The sequence below is a fragment of the Fringilla coelebs genome, assembly GCF_963513975.1.
Source record: "Fringilla coelebs genome assembly, chromosome: 26".
Lineage (NCBI taxonomy): Eukaryota > Metazoa > Chordata > Aves > Passeriformes > Fringillidae > Fringilla > Fringilla coelebs.
In genome coordinates, this window is record NC_140052.1 from 1,399,594 (window position 1) to 1,420,487 (window position 20,894).

General features: G+C 44.9%; 1 protein-coding gene across 1 annotated transcript in view; it reads right to left on the reverse strand.

Moving 5' to 3' along the window:
• Window positions 1–20,894, reverse strand: part of LRRTM4 (leucine rich repeat transmembrane neuronal 4) — a gene marked incomplete at both ends in the record, with an annotated part of 122,360 nt that overhangs the window by 96,389 nt on the left and 5,077 nt on the right. The window lies entirely within an intron of this gene.

The window sequence follows — 20,894 nt, forward strand, 5'->3', positions numbered from 1 at the left end:
TCTGCAGTGCCCACCAGCTGAGAGCCCTGCAGCGTTGATAAACTAAAACACAAAATAATAACTATGCCAATTGTATCTAAAATAAATTATAAATTTATCACAAATGATGATTTTGTGGGGGGATTTGTCTGGTTTAGCCCCCGTGCCTGTGCAGGTCACGAAGGGTTGGGAGGGTTGAGGGAAATTTAGGCTCAAGTGGTTCTGTTTCTGCCTCTGGGACATCTCCGTGTTCTCCAGCAGGGTTGGGGTGCTTTGGGCTCTTTTTTTCCCCTGGCTTGTTTGTTTTTAAAGGTGTCTGATGTAATTAACATGAGATAATTTGGCTCAAGCTTAGAACCAAACTGTTATCAAAAACCACCACACGCAGAGCCCCAAGATGGAAAAGAAGTGGGACCACAAAGGACCCCTCAGAGCCACCACACCCACCCAATCTCTGCTCCAGAGCTCTGTTCAGGTGTCAACTGAGAGAATTAAAACACCTCCAGCCTCTCTCCAAAAATCCTCCAGGATTTTGGCCTCTTCATTCAGCTGAGGTGAAGCCTTGGCTGCAGTCCCTGCTGCCACAGAGGAGCAGCGGCAGCTCAGATAATATCTTATTTATTTATTTATTTTATTCATGTTATTCACTGCCCTCAGCCTTGGGGCTGTGGTTCAGAGCTGGGGAAACAGGATGTTCATCATTATCTTCCTGACAGAACATGAATTTCACGCCTCTCCTTGTCCCGTGGAGAGGGCTGAGCACAGAGCTGAGGAAAACAAGGAATGTGCCCCCTGCCAGATGGGTTTGAGGGGCTTCAGGGTGGCCTTTGGGGACAGAGCAATGACAGGGCCCCGGGGTCAAGTCTTGAACCCAGAGAATTTGTGAGAGGAACCCCAAATTCTGGTCAGGGAGCAGCAGGAAAAGATGGGAGAAGGGAAAAGCACAACGTCGCTGCTAAAAAAATTGTTGTGCAGCTTCACACTCTTTTAAAGTCTAAATAAATTCCCTCAGAGCAGGTTTTGAACTTGGGGTTTTTTGATCTGGATTAAAGAGAAACCCGAGTCAAAAGCGAGCACTAATGACGAGCGCTGGAACATCAATAATTAATGACTCTGCAGGGGGAACCCCTCACCTCCCTCCTGCCTGCCCAGGCCCCTCTGCAGAGCCCTCCCACCCTCCAGCAGATCCACACCTGCTCCCAGATCTGAGAATCATGGAGCCATGGAATGCTCTGGGTTGGAAAGGATCACCTCCAACCCCTGGGCACCTCTCGGGGTCTCTGCTGCTCACAGCGACCCCCAGGTGTGTCACAAAGTCTCTTTTCCAGCCTGGTGGTGGAATAAGGAGTCAGAGCTCTCCAGTTCTCGGTCTCAAGGTTGTTTATTGTTGCTTATCTATAAAATTCTTTCTCCTGTCCAGCCCAGGTTGGTTCAGCAGGACAGTCAGATGTTGTCAATCAAAGACAACACCAACATTAGCAAGGGAGAGAGAGAATGATGCATCTGCCTCCATGTTCAGAAAACTGATTTATTATTTTATGATATATATTGTATTAAAACTATACTAAAAGAATAGAAGAAAGGATTTCATCAGAAGGCTGGCTAAGAATAGAAAAGGAATGAATGACAAAGGTTTGGACTGACACAGCCGGACTGGGATTGGCCATTAATTAGAAGCAACCACATGAGACCAATCCCAGACCCACCTGTTGCATCCCACAGCAGCAGACAATCATTGTTTGCATTTTGTTCCTGAGGCCTCTCAGCTTCTCAGGAGGAAAAATCCTAAGAAAAAGATTTTTCATAAAACATGTCTGTGACAGTCAGAAGCACTCTGCCTGCCCCTGGGGGTTGTTATCTTTTTATCCTAAAAACTACCTGTACAATATTCACAATAACTTCTCAATACCTATGGAAATTTTAGGTTGGTTTAGAGTAGAAGCTCACCTGTGTTAGACAGTGAACTTCTACCTTAAACCAACCCAAAAGTGCCACCATCACAGCAGAAGATGGAGGCCAAGAAGAAGAAGGAGAAAGGCTGGACATGCCCAGATCCCTCCATCTTGCCTCATGAACCCCCATTCCAAAACCCCCAAAAATCCATTTTCCACCCTGTGACAAACTAACTATTATTCTACTTAGACTTTTGTGGCTTGCAGATCCTCGTGTAAGGTTGGGAATTTTTTCCATGGGTCATAATCCAGGGCACAGGGTCCTGGGCTCTGTCCCAGGGTCCCTGAGCCCCCTGGCAGGGGTTTGGGCAGTCCAGGACAGCCAGAGGGATGTCCTGAATTCCACCAGACTCCTTCCACTATCCCAGGGTGCTCCAAGCCCCATCCAACCCAGCTTTGGACACTTCCAGGGCTCCAGGGGCAGCCACAGCTTCTCTGGGAATTCCATCCCACCTCCCTCCCAGGGGAGAATTCCCTCCCAATATTCCATCTGCTCTCTCTGGGGTTGAAGCCATTCCCCCTGTCCTGCTCTGTGTGCTCAAATCCCCCGAGTTCTGCCGTTGGTAGCAACTCCAGGGTTATTTTTGTGTTCTGTGATTTGATCTGAGGCAGAGCCCTGCAGTGTTAATACAATATCTGCCATAATTTCCCACACAGCAAATGAGAGTCAGCCCGGCTCTCAGCAAGACAAATCTCTTTTTGTTGTTGTCACGCACATTATTCCACTCTCTCCCACTTAAGGCAGATGCTTTTGTGTGCTGGTTTGTGCTCTGAGTTTGTAAATGTTCATCCTTTTAGTGATGTTTGCCTGATAACAGAACGAGGGAATAAAACAGAATCTGCAATGAAATCAATGGAATGGGAGCTCCAACAGGCACAGGAACATGCAGAAATGATGCTCTGGCCAATAGCTGCAGTCAGCAATGAGGAATTGCATCCAGGACACATTTTGGGAGGTAAACATGTTAACTTGCTCCTCCAGCTCCCCAAATGTACCTCATTTATCACCAGAGCAGCTCCAGAGTTTTGGTGTTGGCACTCCAGGACTCTCCATGCAAATGAAGATTTATATCCCCAGCCACGAGCTGCTCCAGTGCCACCTTCAGAGCAGATTTCAGGGAAATAAAAGAAACTTTTGTGTCCCTTCATCTAAAGGAGGCAAATACAGCTGAACTCCCCCCACAGGTGTTGGCTGCTGTTTCAAAACCGGCGAGAATTCTCTGTGAGTGGAGGACAGGCAGGAAATCGATTCCCTTCCGCACAAATTCCCTTCACGGAATTCCCTGCTGGACTATCACTGCTCCTCTGCCAGCTTCAAATGGAGCCCTGGCTCCCTTCAAACCAGCAGCAGAACCTCCTGGGTGCCCGATTTCGATTCACCCCTGGCTCCTCCATCCCTGGGAAACGCGCCCAGGTGAAGCTTTCAAAGGGGAAGGAGCCTCTGCTCAGAATCCTGACGTGAAAGGAGGGAGAGAGGTCGATGGGGGAGGTGAACAACCTCCTCCAGGAGCTCCAGGAGCCCTGGGAAAGTGAAATGTGAGCTGCAGCCTGAGGAGGGACAGCAGGGATCCAGGTACATCCACTCACAAACCCTTAATTTGGGATGGTCCACGAGCTCAGGTCAGTGCTGGGCTCCCCCTGTTAATTCCTGACCTGCAGAGCTGCTGCACAGACAGCTCTGCTGAGCTCTCCATCCTCTGAGGTCTTTGGGGCAGGTAAAGACAGCAAAACACACCCCCTGGAAGTTTGAACACCCACAGGAGAGGGGTTAAAATGCCCTTTCCCAGTGCAGAGGGAATTCCTGGGCGTCAGGTGAAGGCGTTCTCTCAGCGCTGCTGGATTTTAACCCAAACCTGGAATTCCGGGGTGACCTCACCAGCCCTGGGCTCCCAGGGGAGGGGATTCCACCTCTCCTGGTGGCTGTGAGAATGAGCAAAGTTCCTGTTCAAAGGGAGGTGAAATCACAGCTCTTCCTGCTGCCCATTCCTTTCCCTTCTGGGTCAAGCTTCTGGAGGTTCTTTCTTGCCCAGGTGCCTGACAAGAAGTTTCCCGTGTTTGGGAACAAGCCTGGACCTCAATTCCCCCCTCCATCCTAAAACTGCTGCAATTTTGGGCCAACAAATCTCATTTTTCTGGCTCTCATCCCATCAAAAGCAAGCAGGACTTGGATCCTGAGCCACCACTCTGATTCATCCCTTGTTTTCCCTGTTCTTCAGTTCACCAGAGCCTCAAAACAAGTCAACAAATAAAAAACCACACAAAAGAGCATGAAACAGGTAAAGATTACCCCCAAACAAGTTTATCTAAGCAGCTGTGAATCACTGAGCAAGATCACCCCCTTTGTGCCACTCCCACAGTGAAAATTTCTCTGTTCCCGAGTAATTTACAAGCTCAATAACCAAAACCAGGCAGGGGAAAGGAAATAAGGAGAGAAAAATGAGTTTTGTTACTGCGCACTTGGTGTTTTTAATGGAAGGGTTAAACAATTCAAAGAGAACCAGACTCAGATGAATCCCCAAACCCAGGATGAATCCCCAAACCTGCTGGACAGATCTCAGAGAAAGAATGGAATGGATAAGAGAAAATAAATGTTTCATTTTCAATAAGAATATCATAAAAATAGATTTAAAAAAAAGAATCTTGACTTCTTTGGTCACAAGGCTAGGAAAAAAACTTTTTACTACCTCAGGAGTCATCTCAACCACAGAAACCTGAGATGCCAGGAGCAGCCCTTTGTGCCATCCCTGGGATCATTTTGGGGCTGCTCCTGTGAGGGGGAGAAAGGAGCCAGGCGTGGCATCCCTGAGAATCCAGGCTGGTTTTTATTTGGGATTAATTAGCACCCACTTGGCTTTGATGGCTCCAAGGAGCACAAAACCACCAAAAAGGAAATTTGGGCTTGGACAGGCCTGAAGAGTCTGTGCAGAGCTGGGGCTCAGGTCCCCAATATCCCATTCCCCAGGAAATTTGGCAGCAGGTTATAAACTGTGCTCAATCCTAAAAATATTTATCAATTGACCAATCATTTGTTAGGCTCTGGTTGTCAGGGAAACAGGCATTTAGGAACATCATCTCCAGGGACACGGAGCCAGAGCAGCTGGGGCTGGGATTCAGGAGAGTGATGCCTTTTTGGGACTGCCTAAAAACAGAGTCAGACAGAATTAAGGGAGTAAAAATGATTATTTTAATATAAATTTTTTTGGGGGAAAATAAATGAAAATAAATTTTAATTTAAAATTAAATATAAATGTATTAAATAGGAATATATAAATACAAATTTCTGTTTATTGAAGGGCATTCAGGGCAGACAAAGCCCCCCCCAGGGGCTACACCCTAAAATGGACAAGGGGATTTGCACACTTTTGGAAATTTATTTCATTTGCATATTGGAGTTAATCTAATTAAAGCCTCAGGTCATGAAGTCATTGACCCCAAGTTTGCTGCCCCCAACTCATTTTGTTTAATTTCTGGGCCCTGAGGCAGTGAGGTGTCCTTGGTTGCCAGGCCTGGAGAGGAATTGTTGTGTCTGCCCAAAAATGGGGGAGCAGCAGCTCACACTGGGTGTGGAGTTCAGAGTTACACCCTAAAGAACTGCAGGGTTACAAATATATGAAAATATAGAAGATAAAATCCTGGAGAGGAATTGTTGTGTCTGCCCAAAAATGGGGGAGCAGCAGCTCACAGTGGGTGTGGAGTTCAGAGTTATGCACTCAAGAACTGCAGAATTATAAATACATGGAAAAAATAAATGCTCAAATCCTGAGGCATCAAGAGCAGCAGCCCCAGCCCAGCTGGAATCTCCTCAGTGCACCCCAATCCCCTCACAGGACGCTCCATCCCCACCCACAGCTCCCCCCACATCCCCCAAAGGCCCATGGGCTCGTTTCTCTGTCTCAATGTTCACTTCTTGCAGTCAAATCTCACTCTTTGGGCCACCAAACTGCCAATTTCCCACCCCCAACCCCAAGAGAACCTGGCTGAAAGATGCCCTGGCTCTGAGTGATGGGATCAGGGTCAAAGAATCATAAAATCATGGAATGGTTTGGGTTGGGAGGGACCTCAAAGCTCATCCAGCCCCTTGTCATGGGCGGAGGATTCCAGATGTTGTTCCTTGGGCTTGGGGAAGGGAAGCAGCCAGGCCCTGGACTCTGCCCCAGCATCCCTCTCCAGACCTGCTCTAATTAACCCTGAAATGGCACAGAAGCCACTTCAATGCCTTTTTTCTTGGAAATCCTTTGAAGATCAGCCAGCCGAGCACACTTGGATGGGCTGAGCGCAGATCCTGCGTTCAGATCAGACAAACTCCAGCCTGAGACAGCCTTCCTTTCATTTCCTCACTAAAACCCCTCAACAGCTCTTCTTTATTTTCACTGGAACACAATTAAAACCACTACAAGGGCCAGTTCTGGGAAGCAGGTATTTATAAATTCCCCTCTTTTTGGCAAAAAAAAAGGTGGCGTTTTCTGAATCCTCCCTGCAAAGAACACGACCCCCCCTGGTTGCCATGGTTACCTGGAGGATGCTGTGCCCACCACAGTGATCCCAGAGCTTTCCCAGACTAACAGCCCTGCTTTTAGCCCATATTTGTATTTTTCACCTCCTCTTCTTTAAAAGAGAGGAGCAAAAATGAGGGAAGGAGAGACTTCCCTGCAGCTCTTCCCCTCCTCAGCCTTCTGCTCCATCCAGGAGACGGCGGTGGGGGGAATTTTTAGAGCAGCAGACCAAAATCAGAGCAACTGTTAACAAAAAGTGTGAATATGGCAGACAGGAGAGGAGTTCCATAAGGAATGCACTTCTAGGGGTGTTTTCTGGGGAGGGAGGGCCTCGCTTCACCCAAAGGAACATTTCAGATCCGGGCACTTCTCAGCTCCCTCAGAGCAGCCAAAAGAGACAGCGGGAGGAGTAAAAATAATTCACCAGATGAGGAAATCATCTTTTTCCTCATGATCTGAGGCTGGTTTAAACTCAAAGGGTGAAATTTTATGTAATAAATCATCATTTAATGGAGTGATTTGGGGTGGAAAGAACTTTTAAGGCTCTCTCATTCCGACTCCTGCCATGGGCAGGGAGGTGTCCGCTGCAAGCTGGGAATAAGTACAAATAAGTACAAAAAATTCATTAAATATCTGCACATATTCCATAAAATACCTCCACATGTTTTCTAAAATATCTTTACATATCTTGAAAGCATCACCCAATCCCTTTTCAGTTGTTCCTGCCCAGCTCTCTTCAAAGCCAGGAAATCTCAGCCCGTGGACATTTTGTGTCTGTGACTCCCCCACATTTATTTCTCCCAATGAAGAAAAGTATTTTTGCCTGATTTCTTTTTTTTTTTTCTTTCAGTTTCACTCTCTCCTAATTTCTGAGCAGCAAGACAGAGAGAAGCTCCAAATAACTCTCATTGAAATCAGCCATTATTGAGAATTCTTTAATCACGCCTCATCTCAGTCGTGTCTGTTCCAAGATTAAACACTTCCAATCTCCCTCATGCTCCCAAAAGTGCTGGGAAAGCAACAATTAAACAGCAAATCTGAGTGCAGAGACATTTGCAGAAGAAGCAGTGACAGACTGCACTTTCCTCCTGATATAAATATATTTATGGATAAATATCTCCCCATATAGAGATCTATGTTATATACAGAGATATATACAGCTTTCCATTAAATTAAATTCCAAACAACCACCCAGAATGGATTTACTGCATCGTGGGATTTGGATTTTTTTATTCTTTTTTCCTGCATCCATTTCCCTTCCCACCACTTTGCCCCTGAAATTGAGAACAATTTCCTGGGATTATTGAGGTTGGAAAAGCCCTCCAGGAGAATTCAGCCAGGAATTCCCACTCAGGGTTGAGGGGATGTTCTGGGGGTCTGGCTCACCTGAGCCTGGGGAAAATGAGACAAGGGAAATCCCAAAATAAGAAATAGTCAGCAATTGATAACAATTGATAACAACTGATAGCAATTGATAACAATTTCCTGGGATTATTGAGGTTGGAAAAGCCCTCCAAGAGAACTCAGCCAGGAATTCCCACTCAGGGTTGAGGGGATGTTCTGGGGGTCTGAATCACCTGAGCCTGGGGAAAATGAGACAAGGGAAATCCCAAAATAAGAAATAGTCAGCAATTGATAACAATTGATAACAACTGATAGCAATTGATAACAATTTCCTGGGATTATTGAGGTTGGAAAAGCCCTCCAGGAGAATTCAGCCAGGAATTCCCACTCAAGGTTCAGGGGATGCTCTGGGGGTCTGACGCACCTGAACCTGGGGAAAATGAGACAAAGGAAATCCCAAAATAAGAAATAGTCCCAAAATAAACAATACCAGCACTGGGGGTTGGAACTGGATGATTTTTAAGACCCATTCAGGGATCCTGCAAAAGGGGAAGTGATGGCACAGCATCCCAAGGACGCCTCACTCCCGCTGGGGCTGAGGTGGGAGCAGCCCCAGCCACGCCTGGGAATATTTTGCCAACAGATTCATGACAGGAAAAGGGTGGGAAGGGGTAAAAAAAAAAACAAAAAAGTGTGGGGTAAATTGTTCTCAGTGAATAATTCCTCCAGCTCTGAGAGCAATGCATAATTAGAGAGCATAATACTAGGCATTAGTTGGGGTACTAATTAGTTAATGTTTGTACAGCTCCTGGAAGGTGGAATGTGCTCAGGCATTATCATTAACTGAGCAGAGCCTTCAGGCTGAAATTCTTTTCACCAGAACTGGGAGCAGGATCACCTCCACCCTCTCAGATCCCTTCAGCGTGCTCCCTGCTGATCTCACCAGGGAGGAGAATTCCCAAGGGAGGGCCTGGCAGGAGCACGGGGAGCTCCTGGCTGCTGAGCAGAGGAAAAGGAGAGGAATTATCACGATTTGGAAGGAACTGAGGCGGGGCTGGGGCGCTCAGGGGGCAGCAGCTGAGGTTTGCCAGGTGAGATCAGGCAGGTTCTGGATTTGACAGAAAATCAGAAGCTCCTCTGGGGTTCAGGGTGTTGCTCAGCCCCTCTGAGCAGCAGAAATAAAGTCCTGGATCTGTGCAGGTCCCTGACATTAACAATAATTAGCCCAGAAGAGCCAAAAGCCATTGGGGATCTCTGTGCTCGCCCTGATCAACTTTGTGCTTCACTGCTGCAGGAAGGAAAGGGAAAAAACCCCAAACCCCCCAAAATGTTCAAATCTTCCGTGAACCAAAACTTATAAATAATTTATAAATTTATAATTTAATATAATACATAATTTATTTAAATGTATTATATTATTCTACTCAATTATATAATATATAATTTATATATATAATAGATATAGTAGATATATGATATATAATCTATATAATTGATATATAATATATCATATAAATGTATAATATATAATATATAATATCTATTCTATAATATCTATTATATAATATATAATATATTATATAAATTATACTATTTATATTATATTATATTATATTATATTATATTATATTATATTATATTATATTATATTATATTATATTATATTATATTATATTATATTATATTATATTATATTATATTATATTATATTATATTATATTATATTATATTATATTATATTATATTATATTATATTATATTATATTATATTATATTATATTATATTATATTATATTATATTATATTATATTATATTATATTATATTATATTATATTATATTATATTATATTATATTATATTATATTTACAATATCTATAATATATTATATAGTTGTAATATATTATATTATATAGTTATAATATATCTATAAAATAACTATAACTATATACAGTTATAATATATTATATATATTATGTAGTTATAATATATAATATAGAACATATAATAGTATATATAACAGAATCTTGATTATGTAGTATTATATATTATATATTATGTATTATATATTGTATATTGCATATTGTATATTATATATTGTCTATGATATATTATATATTGTATATTATATATTGTATATTGTATATTATATAATATTATACAATATACATTATACATGATACATGATATATTATATATTATAACTAATTTATTTCCTCTCCAGATGATTTTTTCCCTAGAAGCCGGTGCCCTCCAGGCAGGACTCGAGTGCAGCCCTGAGAGCCCCCACTGGACACAGAAACATTTCCACGCTTCCCTCACTTGTTCCCACTCGGCTGGATCAATAAGCAATTTCCCCACGTGTGGGATATCCAGGAGCTGTGACAGGCAGCAGATGGTTTATTCCAGCTGCAATCTGCTCCAGCGTTTCACAGCAAAAAACCCCAAAACCAGGCAGAATAAACAGAAGGAGTTTCCTCTGTTGACCAAATAAATGATCTTTGCTCGGTTCCTCTGGTGCAACAAGAGACCCACCAGTAGCACCAGGAAGAGGCTGGGCAGAGCCTGGGGATGAGGGCGGCCAGAATTCCATGCAGAGAATTCCATGTTTGTATTCCCCTAAAAAGATAATAATGAAAACTCCTGGCTCCTTCCAGAGTCTGACACAGCCTGGCCCTGATCGGCCAAAGAGTGAAAACAATTCACACGAAACCGATGGAACAATCACAAACACATTCCAAGGCAGCAAGGCACAGCAGAAGCAAATGAAATAATTATTGTTTCCCTTTTTCTCTGAGGCTTCTCAGCTCCCCAGGAGAAAAATCCTGGGTGAAGGGATTTTTCCAGAAGATGTGACCCTGGGACTGACCCCGAGGTCCCACAGTCCCCACTCTCAATCTCAGCTCCTCCACCCTGTTATTTTTTCCCCTGAATGGTTCCTCCTGATGCCCCTGGAGAGGAAAAGTGGTTTTTTTTTTTGAGGTCTCCCTCCTTTTCTGAGGGCTTTATTTGCTTTCTGACTGCAGCTGGTGCCAGGCAGTTTGTAAACAGCTTTCCAGAATTAATAAAAAATTAATACACGCTGTAAGAAATGATCAGAAATCACATGTGACCTCTTATTTATGTGCTTATCCCGCTTTAAAATTCATCAATGTTTAACCAGCGCTCCTTAAACCACTTACAAAAATGTACACACAGCCACTAATTAATTGCTGCTCTCAGTTTGAATTGGGGCCAGCCCCTACCTTGTCTTACCTGGCCATCAGGTCAGGATGAAAAATAACAGCCAGAGGTGGAGTGTAAAAACCATAAATTTACAAAAAAAGTGGGTAGGGGGGAATTTATGGGGTCTGTATGGGTTTTGTTTATAATTTATTTCACTTCCTTTGACCTGAATTCAGCTCTGTGCTGCTAATTTGGGTTAATGCTGATAATTACTCAAAACAGTGAACACTGAATCGTTCAATCACTCAAAGGCTTTTCCTTTTTTGGAGTAGTAGAGATTAAACCTGTCCTGCCACTCCCCACCCCCTGGTGAAAAAGGGATTTAACTCTTGCTGGGAACGAAGAGAAATCCATTAATTTTTTTTTTTTACCTGACATATTTTCAAAGGGAATAACAATTTTTTCCCCTATCAGATCTTGGTTTTCTCCTCAGTGGTGATTTAACCTGCTGTTCTAGCTCAAACTAAGAGGCAGATTTCAGGTGAGGGTTTATTTTATAGAAAAGTTCTGTCCCTGAAGGATCCATCCCCAGGGAGAAGGAATTTTATCCACTGCTGGCAGGAAGGAGGCAGAGAGAACTCAGCATATCCAGCTCCCCCTTCTGCAGCCCTGGCTAAAACTTATGGATTTATTTAAAGTGAAATGTTCTAGTCAGAAATCCAGCCATGGGAATTTCAGGGATGTGGCTGGTTGGGTTTTCCTGGGAGCAAACACCTTCCAAGTGTGCAGGTTTGAGTTTTAATGGGGATATTTTAATGGGGATATTAATGGATTAGTTATAATAGATAATAGATAATAGATAATATATTATATAATATATAATATGTAATATATAATGCATAATATCCCTGTGAAAGGAGATGTCCCAAAAACAAGATGTTCACAAAACCTGCCTGGTTTTGGCCTGCAGAGACAATAAATCTCCTCAGTCTTCTGACATCAACTTCACCTTCAGCAGTTTCTCATCCCAAATTAAAGGGGGAAATAAAACTGGATTAATTGCTGGACTCCTCGAGGATCTTTAATGAACTCCCCACAAGCAGGAATTTGTTGATTCTGCAGGACAGGACAGACAAACACCTTCATTCTTCCTTCACTCAACTGCCAAAATCCTAAATTTACAGAAGCTCTTGAATTTGCTTGCTCCAGAGTAAACCTGACCCTTCCAGAGCCTGTTTTTTATGGAGTTAAATAATCACCATTACATCCCCACTGGAACAGGAGACCAAGAGCAAACCCACCAAATTCTGTGTGGCTGAGGCCAAAATCCCCCCAAATCTGAGACCTGGGTGGTGAAAAAGTCTTTTATTCAGGCTGTTTTTGATATTTAATCATTTGTTAAATCACTCTGAGTGGGAAAGGAAACAACTTCCAGAATTCCCACCAATCTGAGAATGCAATAACAGTTTCCTGACCTTGATTTACAGTGATTTTTGCATTCATGAGGCTTTTGGTGACTTCCAGCTTAATGGGAATGTAGATTGCACCACTTTAAATGGTATTTAAATGGTATTTGGCCTCAAATGGTGTTTCACAGCATGGAAAAACATCCTTAATTTTAATGCTGCCCCCTCAAGATGATGGTCAGGTTCCATGGAGAGAAACGTGGAGATGTCATGGTCTAAGAGATGGTTTTGGTCTAAGAGAGCTGAAGAGAAGGTCCTCGAAGGGAAAAGCTGGGAACAAGGCAGGACCAAGGCACGGATTGGGTCAAAACAGGATAAAAGGAGCACGAGAAGTAGAGCCAGGCTGGGAATTTCTCATCAGGAGCAGGGAGGAATGTCGATTTTCCCTGGAATGATTCCATGAAAATGGGATTTGGTTGAGGAGGGGGCTGTTTTCCACGTGCAAATCTACATGTGGGAACACACCCAGAGCTCTCCTGAGCCACAAATCAAACCCCAGATTCTCCCTCCTGGCAGATGAGCTTAGTGCCACGCTGGAGAAAGGAATGATTTTAGCAGCTGGACGAGTTATTTCGTGCTGTAGAGGTTATTAACCTTTGGAACAAATTATTGGGGAAGTGGAGTTTGCTTTGTGAGTCCTCAAGTGACTCTCTGGAGGCACCTCCCAATGCAGAGAAATACTGGCGGTGGAAACAGCAAAATTTTGTCATTTGGGTGGCCCTGGATGGGCAAAGTGGGGAAGTGCCTCTGCCCCACTTCCATTTTTTATGTAGGCTCAGAAAATCCTGGAATGGTTTGGGTTGGGAAGGACTTCAGGGTCCACCCAGTGTCCTGCCGTGGGCTGGGACACCTTCACTACACCAACACCTTTGTGAGATTCATGACAAAATATCAGGGAAATAGGAAATTTCCCCCTGCTTTTCCTTGTCACCTCCATGGAAAACTCATTGAGGCAACATTAATTCCAGGCACTCACCTCTTACAGCAAAACAACAGCGTCCAGACCTCACTCTCGAAAATTAATAGAATAAATTTGGGAGCTAATCATAAATAGAGGGAGGTTAATCAATTCCTCAGATTGCTGAGGAATTTATACCCACTGGGACCCTTAATATATTCAACAAAGCAGTGGCACCAAAGAAAATACCCATAGATTTTGTTTTCAAATAAAAATTTCTCATAATTCAAAATCGCCAGTGGGCTCCTTCCTTTCCTGATTTGTACAATTTGAGTTCCCACTGCAGAGAAACCAAGCTCTGCCTTCATTTGCCTTCACAAGTGACATTGATGTGGCTTTTAAAGCCAGCAGCCTAACGTGTGATTTAGAGGCTCTGAGAAAGAAAATTATAACTCTGGGGGAAGAAATGGCTGCGAAATTTCCATTGAAATCGTTCGATTTCGCTCCGGGGATGAGGCAGCACCTGAGTGGCTGCAAGTCAGTCTCTCTTGCATCTGAATATAGGATGGAGGTTTAAAAAGCACTAAACAGCCTTGTGCTAATGCCTCCCCAAGACAAAGCAGAGCTCTTCAGACTGGCTTTTATGGCAGGAACAAAAAACAGGCGCAGCTGGAGGCGCTGGAGGCTCCAGACAATTCAGCTTTTCCCTTTCATGCTGCAGCAGCAGCCAAAGCCCAGCCCTGCTCCAGAGCCCCCACAGAGGCAGCAGAGAAAGGCAGGGCACCCCTGAAAGTGGAGGGGAGGGCAGGGACAGACAGACAGGAGGGATTTTCAAAGGTTCAAGGACTGGTGGCGGTGCTCAGGTTCTAACGAAAGTCAACGCGACCTTGCTTCGCTTTCTTCTTCTGAATTGCAACTGAGACGCAAACTTTGAGGAGTTTAGAGATCTTAGAGGAGCTAAGATTTTTGGTTAGAGATAAGCTTTATTGGAGTTAATTAAAATAAATGGGTAGGCCTTGATGGAGTTAAGAGTTGGTAGTTAACTAATAATTGATTGCTTGTCAACACAATGTTTGGCAAGCTGGGTTTGTAATGAAGAATAGAGGAACTGATAAAGAGCTTTTGGGAACTTAAGATAATTGTTTTTAGGAACATAAGACAATTGTTTTTAGGAACATAAGACAATTGTTTTTGGGAACATAAGACAATTGTTTTTGGGAGCATAAGACAATTTTGGGCCTCCTCTGTTCTGAACCCAGCTGAAGCCAGGGAAGGGGAGTTCTCCCAAGGGTTCATTTGTCACATTTGCATTGGAAAGGTAGAAAGGTCAGAAGGAGGAAGACTTCATTGACTTCCTCATTTTGGGACCCCCTCCCCTTCTCTTTATTTAGTATAGTTTTAGCATGTAATTTCTTTTAATATAATATTTATGTATTGTATTTATAATTGTAATTATAGATATTGTAATTATATAGAATTTCTTTTAATATAATATTCCTATTCATATTCTATTTCTATATAATATAATGTAATGCAATATAATGTAATGTAATATATAATATAATATAATATAATATAATATAATATAATATAATATAATATAATATAATATAATATAATATAATATAATATAATATAATATAATGTTTCTATTATATTATACACTAAAACTAAAGAAAGGATACAGACAGAAGGCTAGACAAGAATGAATAATAAATCCTGTGATTAACCAGAGGGTCTGACACAGCCGGACTGGGATTGGCCATTAAATTAAAACAATTCACATGGAACCAATCGAAGATGCACCTGCCATGTTCCAAAGCAGCAAAACACAGGGAAAAGTGATGACATAATTATTGTTTACATTTCTTCATTTTCTGAGGCTTCTCAGGAGAAAAAATCTTGGTGGAGGGGTTTTTTCAGAAAATATCACAGGGACAGGGCTGGAATTCCCAGAGCAGCCGTGGCTGCCCCTGGATCCCTGGAAGTGCCCAAGGCCAGGCTGGAGGTGTTCCTGACACTGGGTGGGATTCAGGATCCCTTCCCACCCAAACCATTCCGTGGCAGCAACAGAGGAAAACGATTTTCAGAGCACCAAGGCTTCTATTTCCACAAAATCTTGGACAAGGCAGGACAGATGGGGGTGGAAGGATGACTAAAATATGCCCGTGTTTATTCAGAGTGTCCTGTACACAGAACCTCTGCCCTGACCTCGGAGGAGCTCCTGACCTCCCCTCCAGCTAAATTAACAGGATAATGATGAAAAGCACTTCCCTCCTCGTCCCTTAATGTGAGAAGTGCCTGGCAATTAAGCAGCCTTTGAGGATGACACCGCTGATTATTTCAGGACAATCAAGTCCCGGCAGAGAAACGGGGTTGGAATGGGAAGAGCAGTGTCAGAGGCACGGTTAAACAATGCCTGGTTTGCCCATCATTCCCACCAATTATTGCAGGAGGGGGAGAAGGAAAAACTATTTATAACCTGTCAGTCTCCAGAAACCACAATTATGATGATTTAATTAACACATGGAGAGGCTTTAGGCAATCACATCGTTCTAAATTTAAGAAGCAGCAGCACATTTCAGGCCCAGGATGATTTAGAAATGCTGGTTGAGCCGGGGCAGGGGTTGGATGGCCTTGTTGGTTCCTTTCAGAGCATCCCTCGTGGCCCAAAGAGAATCCAGATGGCTGTGGCAGGGAAGGATGGGAGCGTGAGGGATCAGCAGGGCTTTCAGGGGCCATCCCGCAGAAGGAGAAGCTGATTTTTAATGAGGATGGGCTGAAAATGAGCAAAACCGCAGAACTCAAGTCTCTTCATCAAAGAGACCCTCGGTGCGCTGGAAAAATCTGGAAAAATGGGGTTTGGGAGGAGGTGAGGGCAGGACATGGAGAGTGAGCCTGGCCTTTCCACAGACACTCAGTGCCAAGCATGGTGCCTTGGCATGGCGCCCTAACCTTGGCTTAACCTTGGCTTAACCTTGGCTTAACCTTGGGCTAACTTTGGGTTGAACTGTTCCGTTCCTGGAGCACCCAATTCCAGGACATTGCCAAAGGATTCCCAAATCCTGGGCTGCCCCCTGGCCAACTCCTCCAAGGAAATCACACTTCAGGTCTCATTTCCTCTTTCTGGCTCAGATTATTTGCTGTGTCCTGTTCTCCCAGGCACAAAAAAAAAAAATGACTCCTTTGGTGTTTCCACGCAGTGATTAAACCTGGGAGCTGTCAGCTGCTGCCCAAACACAAATAATTCTTGCCTTCTTTCACCATCTATTGTTTTTTAAATGGATTAACACCCAAGCAACATAAAGGAAAATCCCACTTCTTCCATATTTCACCATCAATTGCTTCTTGATTGGATCAACACCCAAGTAACAGAAAGGAAAATGTTAACCACAGTTTGCATGGGGGAAAATAAAAATTACAAAGAACCTCCTGCTCCATAAGTGCTGGCAGCTCCCACCAGGCCAGACGGAGAATTCCAGTGGCACCAGGAGCAAATCCAGGGAAAGCTGGGGCCCTGAACCACAATCCCAAGGGATTTGAAGCCTGCAGGTGCCTTCTGCTAGGGGTGGATGTTCCAGAGGAATGGCCAGGAGCAGAGCAAACCATGAACACAGCCCTGGTTAATCCTGCAATCCACTCCCGAGGTCTCAGCACCACCTGGATCCCCAGCCCCAATTCCTGCTGAGTTCCTGTCTCAGCCAGGCGCCAGAGGAAGCAGCGAGTGAGAGTTTGAGAAGTGTTCCACATCCTCCTGCATTTCCTTTCCAAATCTGCAGCCCTCAATTGCTGCAGGAGGCACAGCTGGCTCAGCTCCGCCGGAAAGGCGGCCAGTCCATTTTGGGAACGTCTTTGGGAACTCTCACACTTCACAAGTGCTGAGCCCAGGGAAATTTTGCCCCTCTGCACTTTGCTGCAGCACTGGTGTCTCTCCAGCACGCCTCCCCTTGGGCTGGGGCTGTATTTGCGATGCCAAGGGCAAAGAAAGGCTCAGAGGGGTAAAAACTGCCCCATCTCTGGAATGTTGGATGGGGTGGAAAAACACTCACCCTAAACTGGAAAACCACTCATCCTAGACTGGAAAACCACTCACCCTAAACCCTCTCTGGAGATGGAAACTATTCTGGTTTATCCTCTTCTTCCAAGCAGCACCACGGCGTTTAACAAATAAATAAATAAATAAATAAATAAATAAATAAATAAATAAATAAATACTAAAACCAGCGTGTCAGCACCGCGATGTTTAATAAATAAATAACAAAAACGTCAACATTTTCCTTCGGTGAGGCTCAGGAGAAGGTCTGCAGCAGCCCACCAAGCCTGCCCAGGTTTAATTCCTTTACAGATGCACAGGATAAAGGAATTCTCCTCCCAATGGGGAGAGGGGAAGGAGCAGCATCCCAGCTGAAGGCGATGCTGGTGTCTGGTTTAGAAGCTGTGAACACAAGCGACACCCAGCCCTGTTCTCACCCAGCAGAGCTGTCCCTGAGTGTGAGCAGGTGCCTGTTTATCCGCGGGGTACGGCCAGACACGGAGAGGAGAGGTGTAAAAAGCGACCTCACAGTGCTCAGTTCACACAGAAAAGCTGTTCACCTGTCTGCCTGTTGTTTGTTTTGTCCCTGCCAGCCTGGGAAAGGGGACAGCAGTGACCTTCCAGGAGACAGGAACATTTTCCTTCTGCCCACAGCACCTTCCCAGCTCGCAGCTATTCTGTGAGTGTGATGTGCATGAAACACAGACTACCACAGCTGGCTTTGTGAAATCCCTTTTTACAGCTTCCAGACCTCCAGCGAACGCACAAAATAAATGGGAAAGCGAGAGGGAGGGAGATGCACAAAGCAGATCCCAGGCTGAGCGAGCAGCACTCTGCTGCCTGCATGGCCAGAGCCCAAATTGGGAGCATCCAGTTATTTGAGCAAGCCCTGCCAAGAGGCTGAGCAGAGAGCCCAGGTGTCAGTGATTATAATCCCTCTGCTGCCAAAGTCACTCCTGTCTGCAGCCAGCCTGCCTTTGGCTCTCTCCCCCCAGCACAGGGAATCATTCCTGGAGCAGGGACTGGGAAAAGCAGCCCCACAGAGCAGCTCTCACCTCTGGGCCTCTGCTGGATGCTCCAAACCTCATAGAATTTTAAAGCAGCACCATCCCTGGAGCTGCTGTGGAGAGAAGAGCTGTGGAAATGCCTCAGTGCATCATTCCCAGGCCGCTTCTGCCATGGAAAATCAGTGTTTTGTGGATGAGGTGAGCCGGATGCTTCCACACCCCAAATGATCCCAGCTCTGCTCACCCGACCCCAAACCCCACCCCAGCACCCACAGCAGTGTCTGGTCAGACATCCCTTCCCTCTCCCACTTAAAGGGAACTGATCCATCACCCTTTCCCAAAACCAATCCATTCCTGGACCCTCCTCTGCCCCCAGGCACGGGGGATGAACGCATGAAAGCAGAAAATGCTTTGGAAAAAATGGCTAAAAGAGGTAAAATCAATCAATCCATGAGTCCTGGAGCCTGCCTGCCCTCACACAGGTATCCAGGCACTCCTCTCCCCTCTGAGGCTTTCTATTTTTGGGAGAAACCTGAGGCTGAGCACAGGGAATGAGCCAGGCAGCCCCGGGGGAGGATGGGCCTGAGCTGCATCACACCTGCACACAATAATAGTTTTGTAAATTAGGAAATAAAGAGAGGTTCCATTTCCTATTTTTTTTTTTTTCTCACCAAACACAAACCCCTTCCACTGCTGAAGACTCTACGAGGGATTTTTTTTTTTTAACCATTTTTAAGTGCTGTACAACGAATATCTCTCCTTTTACAAGTGGAACCTTGTAGCTATGGAGACGCAGAATGTCAAATCCAAGCTGAAGACAGGATTTCAGTGGGGGCTTTGGGTTGCTACATGTGCCTTCAATGATCTGCTTTCCACCTCATGAAGTCTTCATTATTCTCTAGATTTTATTAGTGTGCAAAGAGCCGCTGGATGTTTGATAAGGACATGGGGTGACCTGTCAGACCCAGCTCTGGGGTGTCCTGCCCAGTCTGGTTTACACCACAGCCCTGTAAAGTTGTCACCAGTGTAATTTAATCCGAATTAAAACCCAGGAACCATTCTGGTGCTGCCACAGCACCTGGCAGCCAGGTGAGCTGGGGTCCCCTGGTGTTTGATGCTGTGTGTAACAGCCACCTGTGGGAATTCCACCTGGCTGACCCCGTGGAACAGCGCCTGGCAGGGCTCTGGAACCTTCTAATTGCCTGAATTACCCAAAATCCAGCCTCCCAAACATCGTGCCTGCCTTCTGTGACCCAAAATGCATTTCCTGGGTCCTCAGTCACCACGTGCACATTCATCTGTTTCCCACCAAATTAAACGACATTTTAGTCAAGCTGATGAAACTTCAGGGGTGTGAAGGGGCCAGAGCCTTCCCAGCCAGATTAATGCCCTTTGTGGCAGCCAGGGGGGATTCAAAATAACTTGAGCATCACTCATTTTCCACTTGTGCTGGTAGCAGTGAACAAAGCAAAGCTCACACCTTCATTCTGCATTTTCCTGGGGCAATGGCAGGGACGTGGCAAGTGGTTTTCTGTTCTGGAGCCAACACTGCTCCAGAGAAAGCAAGCCCAAATCACTGCATTTTTCTTCCTTCCCCTCAAAATCCACAGTCCAAAACCACCTGAGGACTTCAGCTGCCAGATCTGAAACCTCTCACATTGTCAGAGAATTGGGTTCACAATTCAAAATTCAATTCACAGCATTGTGTTTTGAACGATCCAGATCCCAGCACTGCAGACCCCACTCTGCTCGTCTTCACCACACCTCCCACAGCACCTGGGCTCACAATCCCCACTGCCAACCCCAGCCTGCACAGAGGGGTGGGAATAAACTCCAACAGGCACCTGGAACACTCCCAGGTAGAACATCCAAGGAAGCCAAGTCCACCTGGTGCCACATCACAAGCGGGGTTAAGTGACCAGGACTGCAGTGGAATTGTGCAAATCCTCCTTTGCCAGCTCTAAACCACCAGCAGCATTCCAAGCAAACCCATTCCCTGCACCCACAGCAGTGGAGTCACCGGCAGGAGAGCAACAAAGCAATTTGGAATTTCCTTGCAAAGCTGGGCAGCAGAAGAGGAGTGAGCTGAGAGCTTTTCCCGATTGTGTTTCCTGTCTTGCTGAGTCAAATCCTGACACGGCCTGAAGATTGTGGAAATCAGCTCCAGCAGGGCTGTCTAAGCCTCCACTGATCACTGAAATGAAATTAAACCCTCCAAGAATCCCCTTCTCCCAACCCAGACATTTGCAAACGTGCTGTTTGACAAAGGCTCGCGTCCAGAGGAGCCTCTGTGTTCCTGCTGGCTCCAGGAAAACAGCTCCAAGATCCTGCTGCAGTCCTGTTGTCCCCTGGTTCGCTCCTGAACCAGACCAAAAATGCAGGAAATCTCTGGCATTACCATTAAATCTCATAAACCCCTCAAGATGTGATGTGGGGTCTGGAGAAAAGAGGTTCCCATATTTAGTTTTAAACCAGAAAAGGCTCTTAAGCTCCTCTGTATCTACCAATTCATTAAAAACAGGATTCGGTTGTAGCCACAGCTCATCAAATGGGTGCAA